The following is an 11,362-nucleotide window of genomic DNA, read 5'->3' on the forward strand; positions in this document are numbered from 1 at the left end:
TTAGTATGAATGAGGAGTCCTTGGTGCTGTCTGAGCTTGGTTGTTTTCTTGCAGATGTTTCATTATCTAAACTATGTAACATTATCAGTCCAAGCTAACGTAGATTCTTGCATGAAAAGGGTTACATTTCATGTTTTTTTTAAAATTTGAATTTATATCCCGCCCTTCTCCGAAGACTCAGGGCGGCTTACACTATGTCAAGCAATAGTCTTCATCCATTTGTATATTATATACAAAGTCAACTTTTATTGCCCCCAACAATCTGGGTCCTCATTTTACCTACCTTATAAAGGATGGAAGGCTGAGTCAACCTTAGGCCTGGTGGGACTTGAACTTGCAGTAATTGCAAGCAGCTGTGTTAATAACAGACAGATTAGTCTGCTGAGCCACCAGAGGCCCTTCTATGTCCAATATAGACGCTTCCAAATCCGTAATCTTTAATTTCTCATCATACTTTATTGACCGAGATTAATGTAGGAATCCTACTTTCTAATACAACTAAAAAGATTGACATTCAAACATGAGTTTACATACCCTTTATGACTTTTGGTCTAAAATTGGTTTTTGGTGAAGTTTAATTCTGTGCTTGGTGATGTTTAATCCTGTGTTTAGTGATGAGATAATTTTCCCTATTCAGCTTTGTTTGGAAGCAAAAATGTTAACCTCTGTTCCTGAAAAGAAGCCGCTTCAGAAATCTGACTAGTTCCTGTGTCTATTTGTTCTGGTAATTGGTTTAACAAGCAACTGATTCTCTGTTTGCTCCTTTGCTTCATTCTGGAGAGCTTAAATGACTTCTCTACTAAAGGGTTTCTGCTTTAGCAAGAGTTGGCTGCTGATAGTTATCACTGCATTTTAATTATTTTAACTCCTCAAGGTGCTCTGGCACCCTGCCTGATTTGTAACTCCAGTTTGCAGGTATTTCTAATCTTTGTAATATTTCTAATAATAATAATAAAATAAATAAATAAATAATAAAAAATGATAATAAGGTATTTCTAATCTTTGTAGTATTTCTAATGATGAAACAGTTAAAGCAAACCTCTTTAACACATTCTTCGGCTCAGTCTTTGTTAACAGTAATGGCTCATACCCAAAATTCCCCAGTCATACCAACAATGATTACAACGATCTAACACAAATAGATTTCACAGAAGATAATGTTGTAAAGGCCCTTCACAGATTGAAATCATATCTATCTATTGAACTTGATGGTCTATGTGCATACTTCTTTAAAAAGCTTTCCACTGTTATAGCAAAACCGCTAAGCATAATCTCTGAAAAATCTTTCAGGACCAGCTCCCTTCCCAAACTAAGGTCACTAGCCACGGTCATCCCTGTCTTCAAAAAAGGAGACCCCAGCCTAGTTGAAAATTACAGGCCAATTTTTTTATGCTGCGTCACCTGCAAAGTAATGGAATCAACCATCAACCAATCCATTATCCTCCACCTTGAAACAAACAACCTACTCTCTAATAAACAATTTGGTTTCAGAAAAAAATTATCCTGTAATTTACAACTTCTTCACTGCAAAAACATATGGACCACAAATCTTGATCAGGGCAAAGCAATAGATGCAATTTACATAGACTTCTGTAAAGCTTTTGACTCAGTGGTACATGACAAACGTCTTCTAAAACTAAAATCCTACGGCATCTCCGGACCCTTTCATAATTGGATAACAGCGTTCTTGTCAAACAGACAACACATGACCTGAGTTTAACTCATAGAATCATCTATTACAATGTCCTTCCTGTCGAAGACTACTTCAGCTTCAATTGCAACAATACACGAGCACACAATAGATTTAAGCTTAATGTTAACCGCTCCAATCTTGATTGCAGAAAATATGATTTCAGTAACAGAGTTGTTAATGCCTTGAATGCACTACCTGACTCTGTGGTCTCTTTCCAAAATCCCAAAAGCTTTAACCAAAGACTATCTACTATTGACCTCACCCCATTCCTAAGAGGTCTGTAAGGGGCATGCATAAGAGCACAAACGTGCCTACCGTTTCTGTCCTATTGTTTCCTTTCGTTATATCCAATTAATATAGTTATTACATACTCATACCCATATATATGCTTATATATTGTATAATTATTTCATGCTTATGCTTATATATACTGTGTGACAAAATAAATAAATAAATAAATACATAAATAAATAAATAAATAAATAAATAAATTGGTCAAAAAGTTGACTTTGTATATAATATACAAATGGATGAAGACTATTGCTTGACATAGTGTAAGCCGCCCTGAGTCTTCAGAGAAGGGCGGGATATAAATGCAAAAAAAAAAAAAAAAATTTAAAAAAATAGACAGTGCCATATCAAATCCCGCTCCTGTCAATAGCAGTGTCCCCCAAGGCAGCATTCTAGGATCAACACTCTTTATATTATACATTAACGACCTCTGTGACCATATTATAAGTAATTGTGTTCTTTTCACCGATGATGTTAAACTATTTAACACTACCAACAATGCGGTTACCCTTCAAAAAGACCCTGACTTTGTGTCAGAATAGTCAAAAATTTGAGAATTCCAAATCTCAACCAGCAAATGATTTGTCTTACACATTGGAAAAAAGAATCAGAACACTAAATACAAGCTTGAGGGACATTACCTTGTAGATGACCCTCACCCTGTTGGACCTTGGAGTTTTCATATCAAACGATCTAAGTGCCAAAGCCCACTGCAACTACATCGCCAAAAAGGTTTTAAGAGTTGTAAACTTAATCTTGCGTAGCTTCTTCTCCAGAAAGATTACACCACTAACCAGAGTATACAAAACATTTGCTAGACCAATTCTCAAATACATCTCGCCTGTTTGGAACCCACACCTCATTTCGGACATTAATACAATTGAGCGTGTCCAGAAATATTTTACAAGAAGAGTTCTCCACTCCTCTGATCACAACAAAATACCTTATGCCCCCAGACTTGAAATCCTGGGTTTAGAAAATTTAGAACTCTGCCGTCTTCGGCATGACCTGAGTATAATTCATAAAATCATCTGCTACAATGTCCTTCCTGTCGAAGACTACTTCAGCTTCAGTCGCAACAATACACAAGCACACAATAGATTTAAACTTAATGTGAACCGCTCCAATCTTGATTGTAGAAAATATGACTTCAGTAACAGAGTTGTTAATGCCTCGAATGCACTACCTGACTCTGTGGTCTCTTCCCAAAATCCCCAAAGCTTTAACAAAAGACTATCTACTATTGACCTCACCCCATTCCTAAGAGGTCTGTAAGGGGCGTGCATAAGAGCACAAACGTGCCTACCGTTTCTGTCCTATTGTTTCCTTTCGTTATATCCAATTAATATAGTTATTACATACTCATACCCATATATATGCTTATATATTGTATAATTATTTCATGCTTATGCTTATATATACTGTGTGACAAAATAAATAAATAAATAAATAAGTAAATAAATAAATAAATAAATAAATTGGTCAAAAAGTTGACTTTGTATATAATATACAAATGGATGAAGACTATTGCTTGACATAGTGTAAGCCGCCCTGAGTCTTCGGAGAAGGGCGGGATATAAATGCAAAATAATAATAATAATAAAAAAAAAAAATAGACAGTGCCATATCAAATCCCACTCCTGTCAATAGCGGTGTCCCCCAAGGCAGCATTCTAGGATCAACACTTTTTATATTATACATTAACGACCTCTATGACCATATTATAAGTAATTGTGTTCTTTTTGCCGATGATGTTAAACTATTTAACACTACCAACAATGCGGTTACCCTTCAAAAAGACCCTGACTTTGTGTCGGAATGGTCAAAAATTTGAGAATTCCAAATCTCAACCAGCAAATGATTTGTCTTACACATTGGAAAAAAGAATCAGAATACTAAATACAAGCTTGAGGGACATTACCTTGTAGATGACCCTCACCCTGTCGGACCTTGGAGTTTTCATATCAAACGATCTAAGTGCCAAAGCCCACTGCAACTACATCGCCAAAAAGGTTTTAAGAGTTGTAAACTTAATCTTGCGTAGCTTCTTCTCCAGAAAGATTACACCACTAACCAGAGTATACAAAACATTTGCTAGACCAATTCTCGAATACAGCTCGCCTGTTTGGAACCCACACCTCATTTCGGACATTAATACAATTGAGCATGTCCAGAAATATTTTACAAGAAGAGTTCTCCACTTCTCTGATCACAACAAAATACCTTATGCCCCCAGACTTGAAATCCTGGGTTTAGAAAATTTAGAACTCCGCCGCCTTCGGCATGACCTGAGTATAATTCATAAAATCATCTGCTACAATGTCCTTCCTGTCGAAGACTACTTCAGCTTCAATCGCAACAATACACAAGCACACAATAGATTTAAACTTAATGTGAACCGCTCCAATCTTGATTGTAGAAAATATGACTTCAGTAACAGAGTTGTTAATGCCTCGAATGCACTACCTGACTCTGTGGTCTCTTCCCAAAATCCCCAAAGCTTTAACAAAAGACTATCTACTATTGACCTCACCCCATTCCTAAGAGGTCTGTAAGGGGCGTGCATAAGAGCACCAGCATGCCTACCGTTCCTGTCTTAATGTTCCCTTTGATTGTATCCAATTTGTATGGTTATTTCATGCTTATATTTATATATACTGTTGTGTTTGACAAATAAATAAATAAATAAATAAATAAATAAATAAATAAATAAATAAATCTAATAATTGGTATTTAGGGCAGCTTTTTGCAATCAAAGAAGCATTTTGTATTTTTGTACAGTTAAGCCTTGATTTACAACAGTTACAATGACACTGAAAAAAGTGTGTTTTTCACACTTATGACCATTGCAGCAAACTGTCATTAGGGCAAAGAAGTGATGTCACATGACCACCTGGCCACGCCCACCCAGTCAAATGAAGCACTACAGTTGTGAAATGAGTGACAAGGTTGTTAAGAATGTTGCAATGGGCATAAATGATGACTGGTCATGTGCATAGGGACTACTCAGAGGGCTGAAAAAGATCTTTTTGACTGTCCTCACGCTTATGACTGTCCTCATATTTTACGTTTTGCACCCTATCTTGTCACTGTGGTGAAGAGAAGCAGTTGTGAAATGAGTGACACAGTTGTTAAGAATGCTGCAATGGGCATAACTGTGAGGATGGTCATAATTGCAAGGACCAGTCAAAAATGCGAGGACTAGTCAGAAATGAGTTTTTTCAGCCCTCTGAGTAGTCTTTATGCTCATAGCCACGCCCACCTGGTCACGTGACCAGCTAACCACGCCCACCTGGTCACATGACCACCAAGCCACACCCACAAATAAGCCACACCCACAGAAATGATTGTTAAAAAATTTGAATCCCACCACTGCCACCAAGCCACACCCACAGAACCGGTTGTAGAAAAATTTGTATCCCACCACTGGTTGCAATGGCAATTGAGACCAGAATTGCCTTTTCCAAAGATCACAAAGCATGATATCACATAACCATATTACTTAGCAACACCAATCCTGGCAGTCCTGGTTGTGGATATGTGGATTGTTAAGCAGAAAGCAGCAAAAGTCCAGATAAGAAGTGTAAGGGTACCCTGGATGTGGGGTGGAGGGTGGCCCACTTCAGTGGTAACTGAATTGATTGCATACACTTCCCTGAACTTCAAGCCTGCATTCTTTTACAATAGCAGAAACCTGATTGAGTGAAGAAGTGATAGAAGGATTAAAGAATATAGAGGAATGGATTTATCACATCCAACTGTAAAACAATTTCATCTATAGTATTTTGGGAAGATAGACCATCTTTGGAGATTGAATTTATTACATTTAACCAAACAATAATTGATAAGAAATGGTATTAAGACACTAACATGGATATTTAATCCATATATGAGCTACTGTTAATTCTTGGGATGATTTGGGATCGATAAGATGCCACGTTAAAGTTTCTACAAGTTGATTACAGTAACAGGTTTTGAAATTTTAATCTTGTTCTTTTTATTATTGTCGTTCTTGTTAACTATTTCATCATTAATAAAATATATACATGACAGGTTAATAATTTGCAGATACATTTAATAGTTTAAAAATTTGGGGGAACAGTTTTGCAAGGAATAGGAAATTAATATTGTAGTACTGTATTAATCAGTATTCAGCTGGGGGTCAGTGATAGGATTCAATTTTTTTTTACTACTGGTTCTGTTGGCATGGCTTGGTGGGCGTGGCATGGCTTGGTGGGCATAGCATAGTGGGTATGGCAGGGGAAGGATACTGTAAAATCTCCATTCCCACCTCATTCCAGGGAAGGATACTGTAAAATCTCCATTCCCCCCCCCCACTCCAGGGGAAGGTTACTGCAAAATTCCCATTTCCTCCCGATCAGCTAGGACTTGGGAGGCAGAGAATAGATGGGGGCAGGGCTAGTCAGAGGTGGTATTTACTGGTTCTCTGAACTACTCAAAATTTCCGCTACCGGTTCTCCAGAACTGGTCAGAACCTGTTGAATATCACCTGTGCTGGGGGGTAATATGTGAACATACATCATTTTTTCCTTTTTTAAACATACTTTTAAATATTTTTTTTAAAAAAATGATTTTTAAATTTTTTTTTATATTTTAGTTTGATAAGCATTAACCTAATAAGCTAATAATAATAAGCTAAGCTAAGCTAAGCTAAAAACATTGCAAGCATTACAAATTTCTGATTAGATACTGGTTATTTGTAAAATATTGTAGCATTTCAAAGATGCAGAAATTAGAATATGCTCTAAAATAGTAGATATTAGACCTTTCATATATGCTATTACATACCTTGTTAATTTATACTTATTATTGTGTGTCAGCAGATAGTTGTTTTTGAATAATTGAAATATACATGAACTAGGCAAGTCTATGTTATACAGCTAGAATTACCTTGTGCACACACAATAAGTTTTGGAACAGACATGTAACTAGTTTGAATAGGCTGCAAAATATTGCAGAGTTTGCTACTGAAATCTATATCAATCTTTTATCCTTTTGCATCTATTAAACATGATTTTTTTTTACTAAGAATCTATATGGAATGGAATGGAATGGAATAGGATAGGATAGGATAGGATAGGATAGGATAGGATAGGATAGGATAGGATATTCTTCATTAGCCAAATGTGATTGGACATATGCATCTTTCAGGTGCCTAAGTTTTCAGTGTGCAGTACATATAAACAATAAAACAATATAATCATATTATTATTATTTAGAAGAATGTAATAGGAAATATGAGGATAATAGTAATACAGCTGTACTACATGGGTAAATATCCTTAGACAATCAATTTATTACAGTCTTAGACCAGAGACCAGAACAAATAAAAAATATACAGAAATATACACTTAAAAATTATAGTATAAAATAATAAATAACAACTAAAATTGATAATAAAATCCAGTCTGTCAATAATTGTAGTCTAACTATAATACAATTACAATCCATAAACTGTGTGGCCCGTTGTAGGTTCAATGCTAAAAGTACAAAGGGTTTGCCACATTTGTTATATAACATAACTATGGTGGAGAAGGTGCGATGAATCCCCAGTGCTGCTGTGCAGAATGTAATGGCGCAGGGGAAAAAACTGTTTCTGTCTCTGGTTATTTTGGCATGTAGAGTCCTTAGAGGACGAGTTGAAACAGTTTATGTCCAGGATGTGAAGGTTTATTTTTAGTTTATATTTTAATCTTAGTATGGTTTGTGTCTGGGGTGTGAGGAGTTTGTAGAATCTATTTATTTATGCATTTAATTTATTCTTGCCTTTCTACTCAAACAAATAGTAGAAACGTTATTGACTAGCATCATATATTATGTTGCATGAATTCAGGCACTGTAATCCAAAAGTTATGATTTAGGATGTGGTACAAACCCAGTTAATTGTGGCTAGTTCAGGAATTCTGGGAATTGAAGTCCACATCTTAAAGTTATCAAGTTTGAGAAATATTGCTTTTCCTTCAAATATTTAACACAGAAAGTTTTGTGTGTGTGCGTGTGTGTGTGTGTGTAAAGCTGCTATTATCACAGAAAATCATACTTATGGTTTAAAAAATGAGGAAAAACTAGCATTAGAATGCAAATTAGTGTTTTGCATTCTACTATATATGATTACCTATAGGCTCACCTCACTGAAGCTACATATTGCCTTCTAAGCAAAAGTAAAATGAGGAAATCTGAAGGAATGTCAATGGACTTGAGTCTGATTACCTCACCAAGGTATTCCAGCTTTGTATTTCCATGATTTTCTCTCAATAGCGACAAAAATATTAGTAAACTTAGTGGAGAAAATTTGAATTTTTTTATCATCTTTGCAACTTTTTCTACTTTCATGTTTTTCCAAAGAGATATGAATACAAAATAACTTTTTAAAAAGTATTTCCAAAATACGTTTATGCTATTGCTGCAGCCTTCCTTTTTAAAGCTTTCTTCAGATTCCATTATAGATTAGATGAATTTCAGCAATAGCTCACATTTAAAAATGTGTCTTTATTTTAATGGAACCTATGTAATTATAAAGTGCTTCTTGATTCTTGAATGGGAATAAACCATGTACATATTTCACACTTTTAAATACAATTGAAACATTGTCCAAAGCCTATTGTTCTTGCATGTACCTTATTCAAGACTAGGGATATATTGCCATACTGCATTTCAATCAAATGCTAAATGCTAACCTAGGAATTTGCAAAACATTCTTCCTTATAGACTCTCATATAGAAGTTTTCAGAGAAATATTGAATTTTGAAATTATTTATAAATGCACTGAGAACCTTTGAATAGTCAATTTATCTCTGTGGTGGGTTAATTGTAGCTATATTCCCAGTGAAGTTTCATTCGGGCAGAGATGCATTTCAAGGCTTTTTCCAAAAAATAGGATTAGAAACAGAAAGTATGTGACAGGCTATCTATGTAATGTAATGTCTTAGTGGATAACCAACTAAATGTGAGCCAGCAGTGTGCAGCAGCAGCCAAAAAAACCAATGTAATCCTAAACTGCATTAACAGAGGGATACAATCAAGATCAAGTGGGGTACTAATGCCACTCTATAAAGCCCTAGTAAGACCACACCTAGAATACTACTGCATGCAGTTTTGGTCACCACACTATAAAAAAGATGTTGAGACTCAAGAAAGAGTGCAGAGATGAGCCACGGTGGCACAGTGGTTAGAGTATAGTACTGCAGACTACTTCTACTGATCATCAGCTGACATCAGTTTGGCAGATGAAATCTCACCAGTTTGACTCAGCCTTCATCATTAGAAGCTTTCAAGAAGAGATTGAACTGCCATTTGTCAGAAATGATGTAGAGTCTCCTGCTTGGCCTGGGGGTTGGACTGAATGACCTACAAGGTCCCTTCCAATTCTGTTAATCTGTATCTGTAATGAGAAAATAAATTCAAAAATTTAGGATGATCCTTTGAAATAGAAAGTGATGAAGAGAGAGAACAACTTTTTGAAAAAGTTTTGAGGGACTGGAATATTTAAAATTTGAAATGAATAAAAGTTGATTTGATATCAGTGTTGTATAATATCCAAAGATGAATCTAGTAATACAGTTCATATAAAATATCATGTATTAAAGATCACTAATTTGCAATTTGAATGAAAACATGAAAATATAAACATAATTTTCTTCAAAGTATGCATCATAAGAATATGAACTCATAAGATTCATATTTTATATTTCTATAATGATGGAGGTAGAAAAAAATAAGCATTCAATCTGCTATGAATTCTCTTAATGCTATTGATACGATTTATTTTTCAAACAGGTGCTTTCTTTAGGGCAGTTATATCCATAATGTTCACCTATTTATGCTAGCAGCAAGGTGCGTTAGACTATAAATAATGATAACTGTACTTGAAGGACACCAGCAGAAACCAGAAGTTCTTTAGTTTTAATATTGATAGAGGCACAAAGTCAGGTGAAAGACTTTGGGCCTGTTGCTATCTCTTATCCCTAGGAAGAAGGCAAATCTCTTCTGAAATCTTGCCAAGAAAATTGTAAAAACTTGCTCAGGCAGTGACCATGAGTCAACATTGACTTCAAGGAACCCACTCACAAAAAAATCTTTCCATGATCTCTTCCAGATGAGAAGAGTTACTACTGACATAATCCACAGCCAATATGCCATTAGATTGGGGAATGCGGATAGATTTTAATGTGTTTTTTTTCTTCAATTTTCTTTTACTCTGACAGGTTCAAAGAAGTAAGTTGATTCAAAGATGAAAGTCTGCTCTATATATCTGACTGCAAATAACATTTTGTATTTTTCGTATGGATGCAATTCGATGCAGTTTTCCTTCTAGAGCTGAAGAAACAATAACAATTTTCTGCAATATGAATATCGAGAAAGTACTGAAGCCGTCAACCATACAAGCAGAAAGCATAATAATAAAGAAAATTGACAACTATGCCCATGTGCTTGCCACTTTGTTTTGATAGCATGCCACATCAAAATTAGATATAACAGTATTTTACAGTTGTTAGAAATGTGTTTTATTTTACCAATGTTAATATTTTTTTAAAAATACAATTTGAAAAATTAAAGTCACTGATGACCAATTAAGCTGACCTCAAAATATAGTTGCGTTATCAGCTGATTTAGAGGCAAAAGGAGAAGATATTAATAGCATTTAAAGTAACCCTTCTATTCAGTTTTTCTGGAATTGGGGGACAAAAATTCTCATAGTTTAATGATACAACTTTTTGATGGTAAGTTGTCAAGTCCCACATAGGGGACAAATCTAGGACTTGAAACCATACAGATTTCAGAAAGACATCTTTAATACTAGTCAGAAGTAAAAAAATCTTGAACATTGTAAAGTGAGTGACTTATTAAGACAAAGGCTTTGAAATATTTTTTCTTATAGCGTTCACATCTGAGCTGCTTTGTTTCTCTCTTAAACACACCCCTTCTCCAAATCTATTTACAATCTCTTTTGTTATTGCATCAATAATATTGTTGCATTTTCTAATATTATTTTATCATATTGCTGTTGTTCGACTTTTATCTGTAAACCATTAAGAGCTAGAAGGATCGAACCAGCATGGAAGCATATAAACAATAAGTAAGGAAGCAACACTTGACCTTTAATTGCCAACTTTATTAATAGCCATTAGAATAAAAAAAATACATCAGAAAAGAAATAATAGCTTAGAAAATAGAAATATCTGACCTTCAAGTATCATGCATTTTATGACTCAACTCCCTTGAATAATAGCAGGAATATTTCAACAAGAAAACTCCAAGGCTATTTGCATTTTTTTATCACTAGATGCTAACAAAAAATGAAGCCTCAATAAAAACATTTCTCATTTATGAATATCTATTATAAACACCAGCATTGAA

This window comes from Ahaetulla prasina, chromosome 4 (assembly GCF_028640845.1).
Source record: "Ahaetulla prasina isolate Xishuangbanna chromosome 4, ASM2864084v1, whole genome shotgun sequence".
In the NCBI taxonomy this organism is placed as follows: domain Eukaryota; kingdom Metazoa; phylum Chordata; class Lepidosauria; order Squamata; family Colubridae; genus Ahaetulla; species Ahaetulla prasina.